The sequence below is a fragment of the Grammomys surdaster genome, unplaced genomic scaffold (assembly GCF_004785775.1).
Source record: "Grammomys surdaster isolate TR1022 unplaced genomic scaffold, NIH_TR_1.0 97, whole genome shotgun sequence".
NCBI lineage: Eukaryota > Metazoa > Chordata > Mammalia > Rodentia > Muridae > Grammomys > Grammomys surdaster.
In genome coordinates, this window is record NW_021604576.1 from 4,034,776 (window position 1) to 4,061,214 (window position 26,439).

Consider the following 26,439-nt stretch of genomic DNA (forward strand, 5'->3'; position numbering starts at 1 on the left):
GGGACACTGTTCAAGACCTGAAAATAAAAATAGAAGCAATTAAGAAAACATAAAATGAGAAAATTCTGGAAATGGAAAATCTAGGAACTTCAAACAGAAACAGCACTAACAGAATACAAGAGATGGAAGAGAGAATCTCAGACCTTGAAAATGTATTAGAAGAAATATAGCATAAATGAAAATGCTAAATGTAAACAAATTCAGACACAAAACATCCAATATATCCTAAGAATAATAGGAATGAAAGAAGGTGAAGAATAAGCAATCCCAGGTCAACAACCCAGAAAATATTTTTAATAAAATAATAGAAGAAAAAATTCCTAACCTAAAGAAGGGCACATCTGTAAAGATTTAAGAAGCCAAATAGATTTGATCAGAAGATTATCCCCTTGCCATATAATAATTAAAATACTAAACATACAAAACGAAGAAAAATATTAAAACCTGAAAAGCAAAAATGCCAAATAACATATAAATGGAGACCTGTGAGGATTACACCCAACTTCTTAAGATTCTAAAAGCCAGACAAACCTTGACAGATGTCTTACAAACTCTGAGACCATGGGTACCAGCACAGATTACTATATGCAGAAAAATTTTTAATCATCATAGATGAAGAAAGCAAAATATTTTATGACAAAGTTAAATTTAAACAATATCTATCAAAAAATCTAGCCATACAAAAAATAATAAAAGGAAGGTTTGAACCCAAGGAAGTTAACTACACCCATGAAAACAGAGGCAATAAATAATCTTGTACCAATACAACCTAAGGAAGGGATATTTATTAATATATGTCAACATCAATGGACTAAATTCTTTAATAAATAGACATAGGCTAACTGAATGGATATAGTAACAGAATTATTCTGCTGCATATAAGAAATAAAACTCAATATCAAAGATAGATATTACCTCAGAAAAAAGGGTTAAGAACAGATTTTCCAAGCAAATGGACATAAAAAGCAAACTTATATTGTTTTAAAATCTAACAAAATAGATTTCAAACAAAATTAATCAAAAGAGACTGGGAAAGAGTTCATACTAATTAAAGAAAAAAATTTACCAAAATAATGGTTCAATTCTTTTTTTTTCTTTTATCTCATCTGTATTTACCTTTTAAAGCAGAATGTGATTGGGCACTATTATTTCCATTCATAAGTCTTGCTGAGTTACAAGACCTAGGGAAACTTAAGGTTTTGTTCTTGGTACTTTGGAAAACAAGCCACTTGGGGAGTTCCTGTCAAGTTGTTTTAACTGGTGTTTACTTCTAAGACTAGTACATGCAGCATTAACTACAGGGAGTGAAAGTTTTAAGATGTAACTTAAGCCATCTTAATTTGGTCTACTAAGGAATCCAGCTCAACAGCTAAACACTTCAGACCACAGAGTTAACATTAACAGCAGGTTACGTCTTACAACAAACATTCTATCAACCTCTTGAGTCAAACCTATAGTATCACAGTATCACATGTAGAAATTTTATCTTCCCCTTAGTTTTCATGCCACACAGATTTTTTAAATGTTAACAAAAATAAACAGAAATCATGGAAAATATATTATCAGAAGGAATGAAGGTAAGCATCAAACACAGTTCTGGTGAAGCTTAGTCTACTTCTTCCATGCGTGATGTGTCGTCATCTCCTTCCAGGGATGGTATTTCTTCAGTTACAGCAGCACTGGTCTCATCCACAGTGGGATCATCCTCATCAATACCTAGACCAAGCTTGATCATGTTAGCATGGGTCTGAGGATCTTCCAGACTGAAGCCAGAAGAGAGGAGTGCAGTTTCATACAGCAAGATGACCAGATCTTTCACAGACTTGTCATTCTTGTCAGCCTCTGCCTTTTGACTTAAGGTTTCAATAATGGAGTGATCAGGGTTTATCTCCAGGTGTTTCTTTGCTGCTATGTAACCCATTGTTGAGTTGTCTCTGAGGGCTTGAGCTTTCATGATTCTCTCTATGTTTGCTCTCTACTCATATGTGCCTGTGACAATACAGCATGTGGATGTCATGAATTGGTTTGACACAACCACCTTTTCAACCTTTTTCTCTAAAATATCTTTCATAATTTTGCAGAGGTTCTCAAATTTTGTCTTTTTCTCTTCCTGTTTCTTCTTTTCCTCTTCATCTTCTGGAAGGTCCAGTCCCTCTTTGGTAACAGACACCAAGGTCTTGCCCTCAAATTCCTTCAGCTGTTGCACATAATACTCATTAATGGGCTCAATCATATAGCCATGCTTTCAAAGATGTTCCACAAAACTGAGTTAGCAACCTGGTCCTTGGTCTTGCCGGTGATAAAATAGATGGGCTTCTGGTTTTCCTTAATTCTGGTGCAGTAGTCCTTCAGAGACACCATCTCATCCCCAGAAGCAGATGTGTAGTACTGCAACAGCTCTGAAAGCTTCTTCTGATTATGAGAGTCTTCATGTATTCCAAGCTTTATGTTTTTTTGAGAACTGCTCATAAAACTTTTCGTAGTTCTTTTTATCGTCTGCCAGTTCAGCAAATAGTTCTAAGCATTTCTTGACCAAATTCTTTCTGATACCTTTCAGAATTTTGCTTTATTGCAGCATTTCATGGGAAATATTTAGAGGGAGATCCTCAGAATCCACCACCCCTCTAGTGGAATTCAGATACTCAGGGATTAACTCCTTACAGTTATCCATGATAAAAACTCTGAGAACATACAACTTGATGTTGTTCTTTTTCTTTCTGTTTTCAAACAGATCAAAAGGCTTGAGGGCTTGAGCTTTCATGTTGGGACAAAAAGGGCCCGAAATTCTAATTGTCCTTCAACATAAAAATGCTTAACTGCCAAATGTTTTTCCCAATCGTTGGTTAAGCTCTTGTAGAACTCTCCATATTCTTCATTAGTAACGTCATCAGGATTCCTGGTCCAAATCGGCTTTGTTTTGTTGAGTTCTTCTTGATCAATGTACTTTTCCTTTATCTTCTTATTTTTCTTCTTGTCACCATCCTTCTTCTCTTCTTCTTCTTCATTAGAACCAACATCTTCTATTTCAGGCTTGTCATCAGACTCCTTTTCTTCTTTTTCTTTCTCTTCCTCCTTCTCTTCCTTTTCTTCAGCCTCATCATCACTAACTTTCTTATCACGTTCCTTCTCCACAAACACAGTAATAGGATAGACAAAAAACTGTGAATGTTCCTTCACAATCTCCTTTATTCTCCTTTCCTCCAGTTTGGTCTTCTTTCAGATGCAAGATAACCTTTGTCCCATGACCCATTGGTTCACCTGTGTCAGTCCTCACTGTGAAGGATCCCCCCAGCTGAGGATTCCCAGGCATACTGCTCATCATCGTTATGCTTTGTGATGACAGTCACTTTCTCAGCAACCAAACATGCAGAGTAAAAACCAACACCAAACTGGCCAATCATAGAGATATCTGAACCAGCTTGCAAAGCCTCATGAAGGCTTTGGTGCCTGACTTGGAAATAGTGCCTAGGTTATTGAACAAGTCAGGCTTGGTCATTCCAATTCCAGCATCCACAATAGTGAGGGTTAGATCCTGTTTGTTGGGAATGAGACTAATATGCAGCTTCTTCCCCAGTAGAGTTTACTAGGATCTGTCATGCTCTTGTATCTTATTTTATACAGAACATCTGATGAATTGGAAATGAGCTCCCTCAGAAAGATCTCTTTGTTTGAGTAAAAAGTATTGATGATCAAGGACATTAACTGGGCAACTTCTGCCTGAAAGACAAAGGTCTCGACCTCCTCCTCTTCCACTGGTTGGTCTTGGATCTGGGTTTCCTCAGGTATCTTGGCTGAATGAGCACACACAAAATGTGACTACCCATACCAGGACTCTGAAGCAACTGGTGCCTAATGTTTCAATTCTTAATGTCTATGTCCAAAATGCAAGGGCACTCACATTTCTAAAAGAAACATTCCTAAAGCTTATATCACACACTGAACCTTATATATTGATAATGTGAGATTGCAATACTTAATTTTGGCCAAATGACAGATCATCCAGACAGAAAGTACAAAAGAGCAATAAGAGAGGTAACAGTCACCAAACATATCTAGAGAACATTTCATTCAAACACAAAAGAATATAATTTTTTCTCATCATGTCATGGAACTTTTCCCCAAATTGACCCATATACTAAGTTAAAAAGCAAGTCTCATCATATACAAGAAACCTGAAATAACTCCTTGTATACTGTGAAACTACCATGAATTAAAGTTGGACACCATCAACAACTGTCTTTCAGTTTATTTATATGGTAGATTACATCGACAGCTTATTATATGTTGAACCATTCCTGCATCTCTGGGATGAAGCATACTTGATCATGGTGGGTGATATTGTTGATGTGTTCTATTATTCAGTTTGTGAATATCTTATTGAGTATTTTTCATCACTATTCATGAGGAAATTTGTTTATAATTTGTTTTCTTTGTGTATTAGGGTGACTGTGTCCTCATAAAATGAATTGGGCATTATTTCATTTGCTTCTATTTCATGCAGTAATTTGAGGAGCATTGGTATTAGCTCTTCTTTGAAAGTCTATTAGAATTCTATATTAAAACATCTGTAAGGCAAAGAACATTATCAATTGAACAAAATACCAGCCTACAACATGATTTTCATCAACTCCACATCTGACAGATGGCTAATTACAAAATATACAAAGAACTAAACAGACTAGACATCAAATAATCCTATAAAAATTTGCATAAAGAGTTAAAAAGAAAATTCTCAACAGAGAAATAGGAAATGGCTGAGTAATTCTTAAAAACATGTCCAATATCATTAGCCAGTAGGAAAATGAAAGTCAAAATGATTCTGAGATTCTGTATTATATTTATAAGAATCCTAAGATTAAAAAAAGTGACAACTCACTTTAAAGATGGACAACAAGGGGAAGGCTCCTCCATTGCTAGTGGGAATGAACACATGTAGAGCCACTTTGGAAATAAATATGTTGGTTTCTCAGAAAGCTGGTAATCAATATACCTCAAGACACAGCATTTTTGAGTATATACACTTTCGTGTATATACTCAAAGATTCTTCAGTCTATGGCATGAACACTTGCTCAACTATCTTTGTAGCAGCTTTTTAAAAAATAATAGCCAGAATCTGGAAATAACCTAGATGATTTTCAATTAAAGAATGGATAATGAAAATGTGGTACATTTACACAATGGGTTATTACTTAGCTTTTAAAGTCAATGACATCATTTTCAGGCAAATGAATGAAACTACAAAATAAATCTAAGTGAGATAATCTAGATCATGAGAAACAAACATGGTATGTGCTCATTTACCATGTAATCTATAAGAGAAACCCTATCAAAGACTCCTTGTAATAGGAGACAGACAGCCTGAACTGGCCATCTTCTGTAACCATACAAGACCTTGAGTGTAGAGATTGGAACACCAACCCAGTCACAAAACTTCTAACTTACATTTCACACTGCCTGCAGAGTGACCAGACAGACTTTATTCATCAACTGACCAGAAGAGATACAGAATCCCACTTAAAACATTATGCAGAGCTCAGGATATACTGTGGAGGAGGGGAGTAAGTCAAGGGGTCAGGAACACCATGAGAACACAAGAACATGGATCACAGAATCGATTGACCAGGATTCATGGGGGTTAGCAGTCACCAGGGAGCCTTGTAGGCATCAGACCTAGGTCCTCAGCATTTACGTTATGACTAAGTATCTTGGTATTCTTATGGGAACTCTATCTTTGGGAGAAGCGTCTGTCCATGACTCTTTTATTTATTTGTGGGACCCTTTTCCTTTGCCTTGTCCAACCTTGCTGTGATGGTATGTGCCTGGTCTTATTGTAGCTTGTTATGCAATATTTTGTTGATGTCCCTGGGAAGGCCTGCCCTTTTCTGTGAAGAGGTAGAGTGCATAAACAGTGTGATTTGGGGGGAGGTAGAGGAGAGATCCTGTGGTGAGGGAAGGAAGAGAAAACTTCAGTTAGTATGTAATATATGAAAGAATAAAAAAATCATTCTGAAAAAAATAAGTACATGTTTGAGCTGCATTAATTAATCTATTTATTTATTTATTTATTTATTTGTTTATTTATTAATCTATAGCTTCTCAGAGAAACTTGTATCCCTGTGTGTGGGGATAACCTTTTTCTCATCCTGACTCTCAGAATGTGGTTTACATTTTGAAATATTTGAACAATGTAACTTAAAAATGAATTCTCTGACTATATTGTAGTTCATTAAAAGATCATCTTTGAGAAGTAGGCACATGTCATCTTTTACTGGTAAAAGCTAATGAAAGTAAAAATAATATATCTCTCTGATTAATACATACTCTTCTTACCACTATGCTTTAGATCACATGAACCATAGTTTAGAAAAGAAAATTTATTTGTTCATTTATCCATCCAGAAAAGTCTTTTTCCTTCCCACAAAGGATCTTCATTTGGCATTTAGGGGAATGTTCCATTGAGCTAGAGATTATCACAAGTTTAAGAAGGTTTCTTGTGCTCAAAGAGTTTTCATCCAGAAGAGACCTACATATTTCCAGTAAAGAGCTTTCTGATAAACATGGAATATTTTTATTTTTCATGTAATAGTCTGAATGAGTTTGCATAGTTATTTTAGTTTACTGACATGTATAGAGAACAAAGCCTTTGGATATATTGTGCACTTTCTTCATCCACTATTACAGATTTAAGTTGAGTGGTAAGGGGAGAAACTTTCAGGAAGGCTAATTGGTCTCTAGTTGCAATAATCAGTTACACAGCACCATAAAATATGTAGTACTGTTCAGATTCAAAGCATTTTACCAATCAAATCTAATTGCCACATTTATATTATATAGCTATTTTCTCTCTGGGCTAGCATTCTTTTGCTGCTTGGGTTTATTTATTTATTTACTTGGTGCATTAAAACCTTGGTCTTGTAAAGTAACTATTGATTATTTTTCATTACAAGTCTGTTCCTTTAAGGTATTTTTGTACATTACAATTCCCTTTAAAGTTGTCTTGCTTTATCAGGAGAAGCAATCCACTTTGCTGTTTGTGGCCTTCAGTATATACTGAGATTAATACCAAAGCTTTTTCTTATCATCCTCATGTGAAGGAAATAAAACTTTCAAGGCTATGAGACAATTTTGTAAAGGCAGCCTAAAGCAGCAAAAGGCTACAGGCATGCACTAACTGATAAAGCAAATGGGAGATTCTCAAGGTGTGTATCACATACTGAAATAAAAACACCTAGAAATCAGAAGAAAGAAAAAAATAGATAAGCTAGACTCATTCATTTGGCCCATCTTTTTTGAGTAAATGTATAGTTCTTTAATTCTGATTTTGTTCCATTTATTACCACTTAACCTTTTTCTTTGAAATTCTGCTTCATATATCTATACTTTCCCCTCCCCTCTACTTTCCTCCATGTCCCTCCCTCCTTCAGCTGGTGTGCCTCAGTTCCCAAACAAGGTAGTTATTACTGTTCAGATTCCTGTCACATCAATTCCAGTGTCTTCCAATAGTTTAGCATTTTTGTAGTCATTATTTAGAGTCAGGTAAAGTTAGCAAGTGTAAACAGTGCCAAATCCTGAGGATTCACTATGGACTCACAGTTTTAAAATGCTAACTAAATCTTATCTATCTGGGACATCTTGCCAAGCTGAGTAGCTTGTCAAGTATATTAAATAATAGCCTTCTGCAATGTTAGGGTCCTTATAAGTACCACCTTATAGGTACTATCTAGTCACTAGTCATCATAGCTTTCAACATACTTTAAGTAACATATCAACACACTCATTTAGATAAAAAAGATTCCAAAGAGTGTTTTAAATTTAACCTTGAGGTCAATTCAGCTCCTGCATGAGCAGACGAATTGGCCGGCAGCTAGCTGTTTATATCCCGATTAAACCTCTGCTGACTGCATCCAGATTTGGTGCCTTGCGAGTTTGTGGGTGGTTGTGTCATCCTGAGACTAGAGTGAGAGTCTCCCGGGAGTGGGGGTCTTCAGCTGGGGGCTCGTCCACAGATTTACGACCACCCTAATCTCCAAGACCCTCACTGGGAGGTAAGGGTACCTCGGTTTTTGTCTTGTGTGTCTGTCCATCTAGTTCTGGTATCTGGTTCTGATTTCTGGAAAGTGCACTTGAGGTTTGGTTTGGCAGTCATTTCTGTCTCGTGAGAGGCAGTAAACTGTCTCTGTCTCAGCAGGAGGTGAACGGGTGACCAGTAGACGTGTTAGGAGGGTTGCTGCTGCCACAACCTGGGAGACATCCCAGGTAAAAAGGGACCCCAGGAATGCCTGGTGGGTGCCTGTCTGGAGGCCGGGAGGACATGGTGGTCCTCTTGCTGGAGGAGGCGCGAGAGACCTCCCAGCCATCTGTTTTTCTGTATTGGTGTTGGATTTCTTGGTTGAGATGATTAGTCTCTTTGTGTAGTTGTTTGTCTGTATTTTGTGTTACTCGTGATGTGATAGAGACAACAGACTGTGTACTTGTGCTTATGAGGTGTCTGTGCCCATTGCATGGGGCAACTGTCTGTGTACTGTGTCTGTGAAATTTCTGTGCGCCCATGGCAGGGGCAACCTTCTGTGTAGTCTGGTTTCTGTGCTCATGACAGGAGCAGGAACTGGGCAAGCCACAGAGAGCATTTTGCTACCCTGAGATAGGGTCAGGGTACAAATTCTGGGAGGGAATTCATGGGAAGTGGAAGCAGTGGGACAGATGTGTGGGCACACTGCAGGCCACAGTTCTCTAGAGGACGCTCTGGAGTTTGTTTGTATGGGAGATAAGGTCAGAAATGACCCCTTCTCTGTCTGAAGGTGGTCTTTGGCCACCGCCTCCTGGGATGGTGTCTGTTGAAGCTCTCATGGCTGTGTGTCTGTGTCTAATTCTGTGGTGTTCATTGTTGGTGGTGTAAGAAATCTGTTAAATTAGGTCCAGCATGGGCTGGCCATGTCACCTGGTATATGCACTGCCCATGATGGGAGTGAACTGACTGTGTTTCTTCTGTTTTCTTGGTTAACTGTTTGTGTGTTTCTGGACACTTACTGAAGTTATTTTGGACTGAATCTACTGTGTTGAATATCCTGAGTTAACAAGAGGTAACATGGCCATCGGCAGAGAAATAGCTAAAACAATTGTTTGATCTCCCAGGTGAGTTAGCAAAAGAAAAGGAACTCTCCGGCCCCTACTGGAGAGATTCTTAGTTATGCTTTCTTTGTCTATTGTGAGTCTTTGGTGCTTCAAATTTGTCCACGTGTGTCGTTGTCTGTCTTTGTTTCATTAGAATAAATGTCTGTTCTATGTTTCATGTTCAGAAAGATAAAAAGGGTTAAAACTTCTGGCTTGATTTAGCTTAAAACTTGTTTAAAAGACAACCTCAATTTTCCTAATAAAAGCTGATAGGCAAGTCCCCCTGCTCTGCGGCTGGAAGTGAAGCACAGTGGGAGGAGCTCTGGCAAAAATGATTCTTTGCACAAGCTGCTCTTGGAGAGGCTAAGAACTTTTTGTCTTTCCTGGTAAAGAAACTGATTTTTTTCTTCCCCCAAGATTGAAAAGGAGATTTCAGTGTAAGTTTTATCTGGGATCAGATAAGGCCTTGATGAACTACTTCAGGAATTTGTAGATAGGCCTAAATTAAGAACTTCTACATTTGAGTTAAGACAGCCTGACTTGCCTACTCCAGCTGCCCTTCCAGGAAATGCATATAGAATTATTTTAGATTTAGAAGAGTGTTTTTATACTGTTCCTTTACATCCTGGTGAAGGTGAGAGGTTTACATTCATTGAGTATGCTTGTAATTTTTGAGAGACCATGAAGCAATATCACTAGAAAGTTTTGCCTCAAGGAATGGCTAATAGCCTTACAAGAAGTTAAGAGTAAGAAAATTCTGTTTGAAAAAAATATATAATGTACATTTACTTCATTTTTTGTTTATGACTGGTCTTAAAAGTATAAAAATATTCTACATGTCTTGGTTATAGGTTATTGGCCTATAAGTTATTGGGTATGATTACAAATTTGCACTTTGGTAACAGAAAGTTGGCTTAAAACAGGTAACTCAGGTTTGGAGTCATTCAGAAACCAGATATATAAAGATAGGATTTAAAACAATGTCTCTTATGAGTTATTAAAAGCTGCACTATCGTGCATTCATGTATAGGAACTGACAGACAACTTTGTAACCTGAAAGTAATGCATTTAGTGTTGATTTTAGAGAAAATAGATTGTTTACATTGTTAAAAATTGGTTTTGTTTCTCAAAATTATGGTTACAGTCTAGTATTACAAAAAGAAACTTAAAAAATATAGTTAATGGCTGCAGTTGACAGTTCAATCATGAGCTCCAGAAATTTTGACTCACTCTTGTTTATGGTTGAGAAGACGGTAGAGCAGGTGGAGATGATTGCAAGAGTAAGAAAAAAATAAAAAATCAGCTGTGACACAGTACCAGCCTCCTGTCAGTTAGATACAGTGGTAGAGACAAATTTAGCCCCCCCTAAAGAAAGAGAGGAGATATCTGTGGGGGTCTTAGAAGACTCATCACCCTTCCTTTCCAGACAACCCAGCCAGTCTGATAGGACTGGTAGAGTCTTTGATGTTTTCCCTCCAGCCCACCTGGGATGATTGTCAATAGAGTTTACAGGTTCTCTTTACTACTAAAGAGAAGAAAAGAATTCTATTAGAAGCCCATAAGAATGTTCCTGGTGACAACGGGCAGCCTACACAGCTTCCCAATGAGATTGATGCCGGATTCCCCCTTAACTGCAGGTAAGGGGTGGCTGGTGGTCTACCATCGGGCTCTAGTGGGTCTCCAAGGGCAGCGAGATGGCCCACCAATTTGGCCAAGGTAAGAGAAGTCCTTCAGGGACCCAACAAGCCACTGTCTGTGTTTCTTGAGAGGTTGCTGGAAACATATAGATGTTATACGCCTTTCGACCCAATTTCTGAGGGTCAATAGGCAGCAGTGGCTATGGCCTTTATAAGACAGTCAGCACCTGATATAAGAAAGAAATTGCAACATATTGCAGGACTATACCCTGCAAGATTTAGTCAAGGAGGCAAAGAAAGTGTACTATAAGAAGGAGACAGAGAAAGAGAGAAAGAAAGAAAGAAAGAAAGAAAGAAAGAAAGAAAGAAAGAGAGAAAGAAAGAAAGAAGGAAAGAAGAGAAAGAAAGAGAAGAGAGAAAAGACAGGTGAGATTGCAGGCAAGAAGGATTTTGGCCACAGTGAAGGAAAGAGAGACAAGAAAGAGGATAGGACTTAGACAAACAGAGAACCTGGGTGACAAAGGCAGAAGCTCCAGATATCAGTAAATGGCTAGCAGAATTCCCAAAAGTTTGGGTTGAAACTGAAGAATCCAGGCACTAATGATTACAAACCAGCACAAGATTTAAGAGAAGTCAATAAGAGAATACAAGACATTTAACCTCCTCAATTCGCTCCCACCAGAGAGGACTTTGGGCAGCATTAACTATCCAGCAGACCCCTGACTGATGGATGACTAATGATCGCATGATGCACTATCAGAGCCTGTTGTTGACTGAAAGAGTGACCTTTGCACCCTTGGATATCTTGAATCCTGCCACCTTGCTGTCTGTGACTGATGACTCTTCTCTCATCCATCACTGTGTTGATATCCTGGTAGAAGAAACAGGTACTCAGAGTCACCTGAAGGACCAGCCCTGGCCAGGAAGTCTGAACTGGTGTACAGATGGCAGCAGTTTTGTGGTAGAAGGTAAGCGAATGGCGGGAGATTCAGTGACAGATGGAAAGCGAGTACCGATATGCATTTGCCATGGCTCATATACATGGTGCAATCTATAGACAAAGAGAGCTGCTGACATCTGCAAAAATACTGAGCCTCTTTGAACCAAAACCAGAGGGCTCAGGACACTGTTACAAAAGAAAATCAGATGGCTGACATGGCTGCCAAGAAAGCTGCCCAGGGGAACAATGATTCTAGCAGTTAAGGGTTCCGGAGACTATTTTGACACTCGAGATACCAGTTTCAGATATGCCACCGACGACCATCAAGTGATGGACAAATTGGGCTTTCACTCTGAGACCCCTTACAGGGTAATAAAAAATCTGAGATGGTAAATTAATCCTCCCACAAGAAGAAGGATTTGGTGAAAGCTGTGGTGAGAAACTATAGAACTTGTGCCTTAATCAATGCAAAGACCTTCCATGTATACCATGGGAACGAGACTGAGGGGCAACCGGCACATTGCTTACTGGGAGATGGCCTTCACAGAAGTCGAACCAGCAAAATAAATATCTTTTAGTTTTTATAGACACCTTTTCAGGAAGACTGAAACTGCCAACATGATGACTAAGAAGATCCTAGAAGAAATCTTTCCAAGGTTTGGAATACCCAAGGTAACTGGGTCTGCTAATGGTCTTTGTTGCCCAGGTGAGTTAGGGACTGGCCACACAGCTGGGGATTAATTGGAAATTACATTGTGCTTATAAACCCCAGAGTTCAGGACAGGTAGCAAGGATAAATAGAACAATAAAGGAGACCTTAACGAAATTAGCATTGGAGACTGATGGTAATGACTGGACAGCCCTCCTTCCCTTTGCCTTGTTCTGAGTTTGGAACACCCTATAGTGATTTAAGCTTACACCCTTTGAGATTTTGTGTGGGGTACCACTGCCACCTATTGAGGTGGGCGGAATGAATGATCCTGATGCTGTCCTTTCTGAATCCTTGTTTGCCCACATAAAAGCACTTAAAGTGGTCCGGCTCGAGGTGTGGGAACAGGTGAATGGGACCTATGAGACTGGAACCCCGAGTGTGCCACATCAGTTGAGAGATGCAGTTCTAGTTCAGCACCACCAAGCTGCCTGCTGTGTCCAACCATGTTTGGCCTGCAGAGACACGCGGCAATCGGTTTGAACCTGTATGACGAGCTAAACCACCAGTCACTGGAGATCATCTTTCAATACCTGTGGGAGCAGGCAACAAGCTCCAAGGACTCGAAGCCTCTGGGTGAGGCCAGTACAGCATTCCAGAGGACACTAGAAACCCTGTGGCATGTGGACAATGACATACAGCACAATCATGAGGCAGCCTTTCCAGACATGCTTCAGGAATTAGACATTACCACTCTGATATTTTCCCTCACTGGTCCCCTTGTGATTCTGTTTTTGCTTCTTAAACAGATTATTTGCCTTTTTTAGAGAAAGAGTAAATGCTGTTCAGATATTAATGTTGTGCCAACAATATTGGGCTTTGCCAGGTCAAGAAAATAGAGGTCATGATGATGCTGGGGATACTGAAGTTTAGTTCTATGATTAGAACTTTTACATCACAAGAAGTGGGGGATGTAGAGTGAAAAATTATGAAGATCATTTTATAAAATATATAGAGATTCTTCTTTAGTTTTTTCTTTAAAAGGGTATGGAAAAGTCTCTCTGAAGCAAGCTAAGAATGTGGACAAGCTAGTTACAGGAACTGGCTAGAAGCAAGTGATCTAGGTGGAACCAGGAAACTGGTAACCACAGTGACAGGGCGAGGCTGCAGTGACGGGGCAGGACCACATTTTTGAGAATTATGTTTGTGTAGCTATCTTCTTTTGAATTTGTTAGAAGATTACTTTCTGGCTTTTTTCAGAGACTAGACAACACTGCCTACTCTCTCTGAACATATTCCATATAGTACTAGAAGTCCTAGCCAGAACAATTAGACAACAAAAAGAAGTCAAAGGGATACAAATAGGAAAGGAAAAGGTCAAAATATCACTAGTTGCAGATGATATGATAGTATACTTAAGTGATCCCAAAACTTCCACCAGAGAACTTCTAAACCTGATAAACAACTTCAGGAAAGTGGCTGGTTATAAAATCAACTAAAATAAATCAGTAGCCTTCCTGTACTCCAAAGATAAACAGGCTGAGAAAGAAATTAGGGAAATGACACCCTTCACAATAGTCACAAATAATATAAAATACCTTGGTGTGAGACTAACCAAGCAAGTGAAAGAACTGTATGACAAGAACTACAAGTCTCTGAAGAAAGAAATTGAAGAAGGTCTCAGAAGATTGAAAGATCTCCCATGCTCACGTATTGACAGGATTCCTATAGTAAAAATGGCCATCATGCCAAAAGCAATCTACAGATTCAATGCAATCTTCATCAAAATAACAACAAGATTCTTCACAGAGTTAGGAAAAGAAATTCTCAAATTCATTTGGAATAACAAAATACCCATGATATTGAAAACTTTTCTCAACAATAGAAGACCTTCTGGAGGAATCACCATCCCTGACCTCAAGCTGCACTACAGAGCAATAGTGATAAAAATTGAATGGTACTGGTACAGAGACAGGCAGGAAGATCAATGGAATAGAATTGAAGATCCAGAAATGAACCCACACATCTATGGTCACTTGATCTTTGACAAAGGAGCTAAAACTGCCTAGTGGAAAAAGGACAGCATTTTCAACAAATGTTCAACTGGAGGACAACATGTACAAGAATACAAATCAATCCATTCTTATCTCCTTGTACAAAGCTCACGTCTAAGTGGATAAAGGACCTCCATATAAAACTAGATACAATGAAACTAATAGAAGAGAAGATGGGAAGAACCTTGAATACTTGGGCACAGGAGAAAAGTTCCTGAACAGAACACCAATGGCTTATGCTCTAAGATCAAGAGTTGATAAATGGGACTTCATAAAATTACAAAGTTTCTGTAAGACAAACAACACTGTCAATAGGACAAAACGGTAACCAACCGATTGGGAAAAGAGCTTGACTCATCCCTCACCTGATAGAGGGCTAACATCCAATATATCCCAAGAACTCAAGAAATTAGACTCCAGATAACCAAATAACCCTATTAAAAGTTGGGTACAGAGTTAAACAAATAATTCTCAACTGAGGAAACTCGAATGTCCAAGAGGCACCTAAAGAAATGTTCAATATCCTTAGTCATCAGGGAAATGCAAATCAAATGAACCCTGAGATTCCACCTCACACCAGTCAGAATGGCTAAGATCTAAAACTCAGGTAATAACAGATGCAGGCAAGGATGTGGAGAAAGAGGATCACTCCTTCATTGTTGGTGGAATTGCAAGATGGTACAACCACTTTGAAAATCAGTCTGGCAGTCTCTCAGAAAATTGGACATAGCATTACCTGAGGATCCAGCTATACCACTCTTGGGCATATACCCAGAAGTTGCTCCAACATATAACAGGGACATATGCTCCACTATGTTCTTAGCAGCCTTATTTATAATAGCCAGATGCTGGAAAGAACCCAGATGTCCTTCAACAGAGGAATGGATACAGAAAATGTGGTACATTTACACAATGGAATATTACTCAGCTATTAAAAAACAATGAATTTGAGAAATTCTTAAGTAAATAGACGGAACTAGAAAATATCATCCTGAGTGAGGTAACCCAATCACAAAAGAACACACATGGTGTTCATGAATATTAGTCTAGAAGCACACAATAACCAAGGTGCAACTCGCAGACCACATGAAGCTCATGTAGAAGGAAGACCAAGTATGGGTGCTTCAATTCTTCTTAGAAGGAGTAACAAAATACTCATGGGAGCAAATATGTAGACAAAGTGTGGGACAGAAACTGAAGGAGGGGCTCTCTGTAAGATGTTCCACCTGGATATCCATCCCATGTATAGTCACCAAAGACAGAAGCAGATATGGATGCCAGGAAGTACATGCTGACAGGAGACTGATATAGCTGTCTTGTTAAAGGTCTGCCAGAGTCTGACATATTTAGAGGTGTATACTCACAGCTAACCATTAAACTGGTCATAGGTTTCCCAATGGAGGAGTTAGAAAGAAGACTGAAGGAGCTGAAAGGGTTTGTGGCTTCATAAGGAGAGCAACAAAACCTACCAACCAGAGCTTCCAGGGTATAAACCACCAGCCTGGGAGTACATAAGGAGGAACCCATGGCTCCAGCTGTATATGTAGGGGAGGATGGCCTTGTAAGGGATAGGTGGGAGAAGAATCCTTGGTTCCATGAAGGCTGGACACCCTTCATGGGACCAAGGATCCCATGTTGGGGAATTTGAGGGTGGGGAGGTGCGAGTGGGAGTGGGGGGAAATGGGGTAAGGGGATAACATCTGAAATGTTAATAATATATCCAATTAAAAATAGAAGTAAAGTGAAAAAAATTTAGGTTTTTCTATCGTTTACTGAAAATAATAGGGTGCTTTATGATTCTCACTTGTATATCAGTTATCTTTTTAATTAAGAAATTTTCACACAATGTATTTTGGTTGATCAGTTTTGAAAGTATGTACTTGGAAAGTAGTCCCATCCCCCATGTAAACTGTTTCATGTGATATTTTAAAAAGACTTATTGCTGCCTAGAAAATTTATATGATGGTGTAACTTCTTGTATGACTGTAAATAAAAGATGGAAAATTACTTTTTATTCAATAGCTTTTTAAAAATATATTGTTTAGTGTGAAAAAATATAGCAAATAATTTAATGTTTGCTTTGTTCCTGTTTTTAGAAACCATTTGCGACAATGACATTAATAACATAATGTGCTTTATATATTATAAAATATTTTACAGTTGTATTAAAAATACACTAAACTAATTACTTTATTTTTATAACCTATTCAGTGTGTATAGTTTATTAAAGAAAAAAGGACCACTAATTTAATTGGTATCATTAGCACCTTGCTGAATTCAGATGGATGACAAACCTATAATGAAGTTTAGCATTGTTGTAGTTATTATTTAGAGTCAGGCAAAGTAAGCAAGTGTAAATAGTGCCAAATCCTGAGAATACACTACAGACTCGCAGTTTTAAAAAAACTAAATCTTATCTCTCTGGGATATCACTAAATCTTGCCAAGCTGAGTATCTTGTCAAGTATAATAAATAATAGCTGAATTATTTTTTTATTAAAAAAAATCACAGTTCATTTTTCAAAGATGAAAATCCACCTTGATAATAGTTTATTGCTAAGTATATAACACAGTGACTCCTAAGTAGAATAGAGACACAATTCTCAACATGCAGGAAGCAAGAAGACGCTTTTGATGTGAGCGGAATATCTGACAGAAACAAGCTGATCATTAGAAACTTTTAACATATAATACTTAAACTCAATGAATTTTAATACATTGAAATCTTCAGAAATGCTCTTCTAAAATATGATGAAATGTTTTAGTGAAAATAAAACCACACTGACATACATCAAGTTTAATGCTTTGTGTAACCTGGCATTACTCAATTTACTTAATAAACATTCAGTACAAAATCATGACATTTGCAGAAAAATGGATGGAGCTGAAAGCTGCTAACCAAGCTAGAGTCAGAAACATAAATGTGTTTCATGGTTATTAGTCAGATTTAAAATTGTGCGTGTGTGTTTAAATATGTTCATTAAACTAGAAAGGAGACAATAGGAAGAAGGAAGAAAACAGAGAAGATGCAAGAAATAGGGAAGATATTTGAATGTATATGACATGAATATGAAGGGTAATTACTCCCTGGTTTGGAAACAGAGGAGAACCAATTGGAGGAGGGAGGGGCATGGAGGAAGAGAGAGGGAAGGGGAAATTATGAAAGCCAATTATAATGACACATAATCACGCAGCTTCCATGATGAAATGTATTACTTTGTATGTTAAGTTAAAATAATGTTAAAAAATGGTTAAAGATGTTTCCATCCAGCCTCCCCACTCTTCCTATGTCACATATGATGAGAAATGAGAGGACGAAAATGTGTCTATTTAGGAATAATTCTGAGAGAGCAATTTTTATGTGGCAAATATTCCTTTTATCACGTTACATTTTCACCATTCTATTACATATACTTTCTCTAGAAATAGTTAAACATTTAATTGTGAATGGTATCTTGAGAGAGCATAACTAGTCTATGATTTTAACCTGGTATTCATCTTCATGTATTTATTCTTTATACTTTTATAAAACAATGCATATATTTTAACAATTAAAAAGGAATACATTGCTCAACCTTTAAGAGTCAAGTATTTGGTAGAGGAAGATAAAATCGTCTGTGTATCAAACCTTAAAATGCCCTTTCAATAGGGATTTGGTAACTATGAAGCATAATTCTTCATAATTCAACTTTAAAATGAATATTTACAATACGTTTTAACTGATTTTTTTAGTCAAACTAAACACAGTAATTTGATTTCGGTTCAATTAGCCATGATATATCTAAACGAATGTGGAAGTAGGAAAACCTGATAGTTAGTAATAACATTCACTGTGTAGAGACACATTACTATATTTACAACTGATAAAACTTATGAAAGTTTGATTTTGCAGATGTGCCATCACAGAGACTAATGGAACTTAGCACTGAAGTACTAGACTAGTGACCTTTGTCTGTTCCATTTGGGCTGTGCATAGATTAGAGACTAGCTAAAAATTGCCACGACACACGAATTTATCATGAATCTGTAAGTCCTTTGCATTGATTGATTGATTGATTGATTGGATTGATTGATTGATTGATATTTATTAGAATCATAGTTTTGCTCTGTATCCCTGGCTGGTCTGATTCACTATGAAGACCAGGCTGACCTTGAACTCACAGAGATGGGCCTACCACTTGGTCTCTGCTTCTTCTAGGATTATAGGTGTGCACTACCATGCCTGACACTTTGACATTTATTGTTCAAAGACAATAAAGGCTGAACTCTGGTGTCTTTTTTATATCTCATGGGCATTTCTTATCATATGTGACATAGGAATAGTGGGGAGGCTGGATGGAAACATCTCAGTAAAAGTTTTGTTTCCAGAATCTGTCTAGCTTCCCTCCCACAACACACAGATACATACTTACTTGCCACTTCTGTCCTACTTTTCCTCTGTCATTTGACTTTTGGTAAGAAAATGATCTTCTTGGATTTTAGTGTAAAATATTTAAGGGTCCTCCATTCAGAACATTTAATAGTTTTTTATCTCAAATAAAATTACTCTTATTCTGCCAAGTTAATTTTACTTATTAAATTTCTGATGTGAATTCAGTTTTCCATTGTATCATGTGTAGTAACTTTATCATAAAGAAAAACATTTTAACTCATCTCTATACTTTTAATTTAATAGTATTAAATTCTGTATCTTACATGGTATTTGTTAATTCAGAATGTTAACAGATTTACATGGTATGCCTCTGCTCCTAACATATACCTGTTTTATTGATAAATTTGACTCTCTGCTTTCTTTCATTTCCCCATAAATTAGTAGAAACTTTTCTAATCAATTAGTCCATGGATCAATTATTTATCAACATTATCTTAGAAGAAATTTCAAAAATGTCATTTTAAGACATTGTATGTACTCCTTGTTTGAGAAACTTATTTGATTTTTATAAACACCATTATGGATAATTATATATCTTCTTCAGCATACTGATAAAATTATTCATTTTTTTGAATTGGGTTTCCAGATTCTCAATGAACATCGAATGTATGCTTATGCTTATATGGTAGTTTTCATGGTAATTTTTGCAATGATTTTTATCCCATTTAAACAAACATGCTTTTGTAGTGATACTATTCTCTTATTTATTATCATTTTATTCATTTGAATTTTTAATAATATCCCCTTTCCCAGTTACTCCTTCACAAACCTCTCATCCTATTCTCTCTCTCCCCCATCCCCTTTGCCTCTATGAGGGTGCTCCTCCACCCACTGACCCACTCCTGCCTCACTGCTCTAGCTTCTACGCTGGAGCATCAAGCATCCACAGGACCAGGGGCCTCCCTCCCATTGATGTCAGATAAAGCCATCTGCTGCTACATATGTATCTTGAGCCATAGATCCCTCCATATATACTCTTTTGTTGGTGGTTTAGTCCCTGGGAGCTCTGGTGGTCCAGTTAGTTAATATTGTTTTTTCTATGGGGCTGCAATCAGTGTATTGGAAGGCACAAGAGAGAAGTAAAAGTCAGGAATGTAATAGCAGTAGTGGATGGGGAACTGAGAGTAGCCACTAGGAAGTCACCAAACCCAGACACTATTGCTGATGCCAAGAAGTGCTTACTGACAGGAACCTGGTATGTCTGTTGCCAGAGAAATTTTTACCAGAACCTGACCAATACAGATGCAGATACCTACATTGGAATGAGCCCTGGGATCCCATTGGAAAAGATAGTTTTCTCTTATAAACAGAGTCAAAATAATAAAAATATCCCCAAACCCCAAGCAATCCGTTAAAAACTGGACTTTGAATCTACAGAGTGCTAAAAAACAATGTTTAAGAAATGTCTCAAAAATAGTTTTTGTTCCTAGAAATTAGGAAAATTAAAATGAAACAACTTTTGAGATTTCATCTTGCCCAAACCAGAATGGCAAAGATAAACAAAACAACTGTCAACAATAATGAAGAACATGTTGGGGAAGGGAAATAATCACTTGCTGATGGAGAGATAGAACTAATCCAGCCAGTATGGAAATCAGTGTGTAGAATCTGAAAATTTAAAAATAAATCTGCCATGTAACTTGGCTTTACCACTCCATAGTATATATCCAGGGATTTATTCAGCTATATTCATTGCTGCTATATTCATAATAGCAAGAAAATTGAAACAACATAAATGTTCTTCAAGTGATGAATGAATAATGAGAATGTTATACACTATGGAATACTATTCAGCTTTAAAATAATGGCCATTGTAGGTTTAGATTTTTCAAAACTTACTTTAATTGTGGTTTTTAAGTGCTTTAGCCTCTCTTCTAGCACACTACACATCAGAGGTAGTGGAAAGGAATGTCTAATGGTGTAAAGTAGGACGCAGACCTGTGTAGAAATAGCTCGTTGGGGCTATTTCAATGTTATTACTCAGGATAGCAGTAGTTCAGTTCACCTGGTAGCAGTGGTAGCTCAATCCACTTGCAAGCAATGAATGTGTCTTTGTATCCATATACATACAATTTAAAGGTGAGGCTGTCAATGCTTCCTTAAAGAGGCACAGACTCTAATAAAGTCCAGACATCAAGTATGAGAAGCTCTCTTTTGAATTGTTTTTTAGGATTGTCTTAGAGACAGTGAAAACATAAGCTGTTGCTGATGTCTTTGATTGCCTCTCAAAGGCTGAAGTTAAGTAAGTTTTTGTTGCTGAAGCCTTGATGAAGATCTGAAGGTAGTGCTTACTTAAAGCTTTTCCCTGAATACTAGATTCTATAGTACTGGAAGGCACCAAGCAAGTTTTCAAAGTAAGGGAAGAATCCAATAGTTCTAATTGGTTATAATAATAATAATGAGCTAAAAGAAAGACCTGCATGACACTACTACTGCTCTCCTGGGAGAGGCATAGTGGACACATACTTTAGTGGTAGCCAACAGCCCTCTAGTTTAATTTAAGGCCCCCTCAAAACAAAAGGGAAATCATTTCTGGTTGTGGTAATCTAGCAAACTACCTGGAGCTGGTGAAATTATAGATCTTGGAGAAGAATCTACAACCATCATTTTACTAAAACTGCTTAATGTTAATATGTTACAAATATTAATCCTATATTCAAGCATTAACATAGTTCTCACACCCAGTAAAGCAATGTCTCCTTGATTTGAAATGATGATAGAATAAGATTTCAGAGTTAAACATAATATATATATTTTCCAATACTTCAGATTTCATGTGGGTTTCTATAAATTTTATAGACTGAATCCATTTTCCATCTTGGACATAAAAAATATGGTCATTGTTGCTTGTTTCCTTTTCAATATAATTTATAGTGATATAATTTTAATAAATAATAAATTTTAGCTAGAAAAACACATTTAAAAAAGTAACAAAAACATAAAACCATTATATTTCTTACATAGTCTCTCATTTTTCTACCTTAAAAATTTAGATTGTAACACAATTACATCATTTCTTTTCCTTTTCTTCCCTCCAAACCTCATACATAACCATTATTGCTATTTTAAATACATGGCTCCTTGCTTTGTTAATTGTTGTTATTTACATATATGAATATGTATAATACATAAATACTTCTATATCTAACCTATTCAGCCTGTATAATGTTATAGGTATGCATGTTTTTAGAACTGATCATTTGGTATTAGATAAGCAATTGGTCCCTGAATAAGACCGTTGTTTTTCATTCCATGGGTTCCTTAGATGCCTGGAGTTCTTTGTGTAGGGTTGAGGCTGCATAGACTACCCCATAGACATTATTATTTAGTATGTCTCTCAAAAAATTCTCCACATAACTGCCAAATTGATATTTCAAAATCATAAATCTAGACATGTAGTTAAGATGTATATACCTGTTTTTAAATGATCTAATCTTAGATTTATAACTAGTTTTAACTCTTAGTAGCTAAAATCTAGGGAATTTAATTAAACTCGCTAAGACTGAATTATCTGGTTGGAAATTGAAATTGCTAAGTTTTTTATTTTTCCCCCTGGGGACTAATGAAAAATATATTTGACATAGTGTCATGGATATAAATACTGCTCAGTGCTTTGTTATTGTTAATGTTGTTGATACTTAATATAGTTCTTCTATATGAACTATTTCGCAGTTCCCTATCAAGTTTATGGTTTCACAGGTTTCTTATGCATACTCTTTTGCAATGTTCCTTCAGCCTTAGGTAGGTGCAGGAATATTTTGTAGGTGTATCCATTGGGACTGGGCTCCACAGTTCGGCATTGTATTGGTTGTGGTTTTCTGGAATGGTTTCATTTTCTTCACTTTCCACATTTTTCAAATGTGTGTGTGTGTGTGTGTGTGTGTGTATGTATCCCTGTGTATGTGGAGGCTTAAACATAATGTTGGGTATTATCCTCCCTCACTCTCCTGCCTTCTACCTTATTCGATGAGTCACGATCTCTTAATGAAACCAAAAGGCTTAATCACTGAGCAATATCCTCAGCCTCTCTCCTTTAAAAATATTTCATACTCTACACCCAATAACAAATGATTAAAGGTTATATTAATGTTCAGTAATTAACAAACTGTCTTTCATATCATCACTTGTTAAAAAGACATCATCTCAATGTTCTTGTTTTGTTTACAGAAGTATACCTTGACTTGATTTATTAGTATGTTATCAGGCAGAATATCTAAAGATATTCTCTGTTTGAAGTCAATGTTTTCTTTAGCAAAAGAATTTTTAAATTAAATTTTAATTTAATTAATTTAATTTAAATTAATTTTTAATTAAAATTTTCAGGGGGCAACCAAAGTCTACGCCAATAATATACATATTTTTGAAAGTCCGTTCACTGTCATCCTGTTCCAACTAAGAGCGGGAAGGGAGAGATTTGTTAGATCGCCTTTGGCTTTTGTGGAATTATCACCATGTGCAGCCCAACTTCATTTAAACTAGGTATATATGCATACAGAGAGGGAGGGGGGAGAGAGAAAGAGAAAGAGAGAGAGAGAGAGAGAATGTATGTCTTAAGCTTAGAAAATAATGCTTTTGTGGTCTTTCAGATAATTTCAATGCTATTATCTCCCCTTCATGTTACATTTCCACCACTTATTTTCCTCCTTCTCCCTATATAGTACCTGTCCTACTGCCCCTCTTTCTAGCTCCATATTTCCTTTGCTTATCATGGTCTCTTTTACGTTCCTGGCTTCTGTGGTTATCTCAGGTTTTATATGCAAGTATGAAGCATCAAAACTTGGAATCACAAACAAGAAAGAACATGAGGTATTAGTCTTTTGGATCTTCTTTACCTTACCTAGTATAATACTTCCCTTTTCCATGATTTTACTTGCAAGTTTTAGTCATCTTTTCTTTTGAGCTGATTAGAATTCACTCCTAAAATTTTAGTTATGCAAAAATACATACCAGTATAAAATTCATGATATATTAAAGTCCAATAATTATATCATCTATCATTCTCTGGACGTATAACTGAAGGAAATGAAATCAGTATGCCAAAAGAAAACATGTCAACACTGTGTTGTTCTTTTCCTTGAAGCATGATTCACAATAACTAAATGTCATTAACCTTAGTGTCTTTCAAAGGGTGAAAAGTTTTTAAATCATGGGCTATATTCACAATGGAGCACTATCTATTCTTAAAACAGATGTAAATCCTGTTTTCAATGCATGAATCTAGAGGACATTCAGTTAAACGAAATAATTCTGGCATAGAAAGACAAATATTCCACTGTCTCAGTTTGAATATACATTTAGTTTACTTTATGTTCATGGAGTATCTTGGTAGCATGTATTTCTGTGTTCCACATGCATGCAGTACCTATGGATTAGAGGAGGTAATCAAATTTCCTGAATCTGGAGATATAGATGGACGCTGACTGCCTTGTGAGTGCTGGAAAATGAACCTTAGTCCTATTTAAAAGTAACAGTTCTCTTACCCACTGAGCTGTTCTCCAGTCCTATGGTCTCACTTTTACATAGAATTTTAATACAGTGACATTTCAGAAGCAGAGAATAAACTAGTGTATCTGAAAACATGGAAATGAATGAGATTTGAGAGATGTTAATTCAGGGTAATTGAATTTCAAATAAGTAGGAAGAAGAAGTTCAAGAAATCTGTTTTTGTATTTTGTTTGTATTGTATACATGTTGGTATCATGGTTGATAACAAAGAACTATATACTTGAACATCACTGTCAGAGTATATTTAAGTGTTATCACTCTAATAAAATAATAAATATTTTAGATGACAGATGCTATAGTATAATTCACTTGATTTAGTCATCTCATACTTCAAAGAGAAATTAATCAATGCTTTGTCTAATGTAAGTACATTTACTTTTAACTGCCCAGTAAAAATGAACAAAGCTTTTTTCAGTTATATGTTATTCATTATTAATTTTAGTATTGGGTCTTTAATATAAATTAATCTTTCACAAATAATCAAGAGGTTTCTTTTTTATTAATCAAACAACAGTAATCAAGCTACCTATTATCTATAGATGTAAAATACATACTTTTTAAGACTCTTGAATATAATCAATCATATTGAGTCATCAATTCAGTTTACATTTTCTTTTATTTTTAAGTTATTTATTTCTGTTCCAAATGTTGCCTCCATCTTGATGCTTTCTCATAGAGTTCCTTCCCCCTAGCCTCTGAGATGTCAACACATTCCTTTGGTATCCTTGATGATCCTGGTTCATCAAGTCTGCAATATTAGGTGCATCCTCTCTCCCCTGAGGCCAGACATAGCAGCCCTTTGCTACATATGTGTTTGAGGACTATGAACAGCCTGTATATAGCCTTTGGTTGGTTACTCAGTCTCTGGGAGATCCCAGGAGTCCAGGTTTCTTGACACTGTTGGTCTTCCTGTGGGGCTGCCACCTCCTTGATGATCTTCTATCTTTCCACAGGGATCTCTGATTGCTGCCCAATGTTTGTCTGTGGATATCTGCATTTGTCTCAGTCAGCTGCTGGGTAGACTCTCAGAGGGCTGCTATGCTAGGCTCCTGTCATTGTAAGTACAATACAAGATCATTAATAGTGTGAGGGATTGGTGCCTGCCCATGGGATGGACCTCAAAACAGGTCAGTCACTGACTGGCAATTCCTTTAGTTTCTGCATTCATCTTTGTCCTTGCAGTCTTAAAAGACAGTACTGAGTTTGAGTCAAAAGTTGTGTAGGCGGGTTGGTGTCCTCATTCCTCTACTGAGAGTCCTGTCTGTTCACTGGAGGTGGTCTCTTCAGGATGCATTGTTCACATCTGCTAAGGTCATCTGCTTTTACTTCTGGAACCTCTCTCATTCTGGTTGTCTGGAACTTCCTAGACAACTCCCCTATTTCTGACTTGAGGCAGGTGCACATTTACATTTATTACCCTGTCTCTCTGGGTTTCTTTCCTGTTTCTTCCCATTCCTGATCCTGCCCCCCACCTCTACCTCTCCCCAAACCCACCCAAATTCCTCCTTCCTTCTACATCCCCTGACTATTTTGTTCCTTTATAGGTAGGATTCAAGCATGCTCACTTGTGCTTTTTTTATTTATTTGACTTCTTTGGGTTTGTGGGGTATTCTGAAATTTTTGGCTAACATTCACTTATCAGTGGGTACATACCATGCAAACCATTTGGGGACTGGATTACCTCACTCAGGATGATATTTTCTAGTTTCACCTATTTGGCTAGGAATTTCAGGATGTCCTTGTTTTTAATTACAGAATAGTATTCCACTGTGTAAACGCACTACATTTTCTGTATCTATTCTTTGGTTGAGGGGCATCTGAGTTGTTTCCAGATTCTGGTTATCACAAATAAGGCTGCTGTGAACATAGTGGAGCAGGTATCCTTGCGGTATGGTGGAGCATGTTTTGGGTATATCCCAAAATGTGGTATAGCTGGGTCATCAGGTAGAACTATTTCCAAATTTCTGAGAAACTATCAGATTGATTTCCAGAGTGGTTTTACAAATTTATAATCCCACTGGCAATGGAGGAGTGTTCCCCTTTCATCATATCCTTGCCAGCATCTACTGTTGCTTGAGTTTTTGATCTTAGCCATTCTGATTGGCATAAGG

General features: G+C 37.0%; 1 pseudogene; it reads right to left on the reverse strand.

Moving 5' to 3' along the window:
• Positions 1–1,606: 1,606 nt before the first annotated feature.
• LOC114631571 overlaps positions 1,607–26,439 on the reverse strand; it is a 42,337-nt pseudogene continuing 17,504 nt past the window's right edge.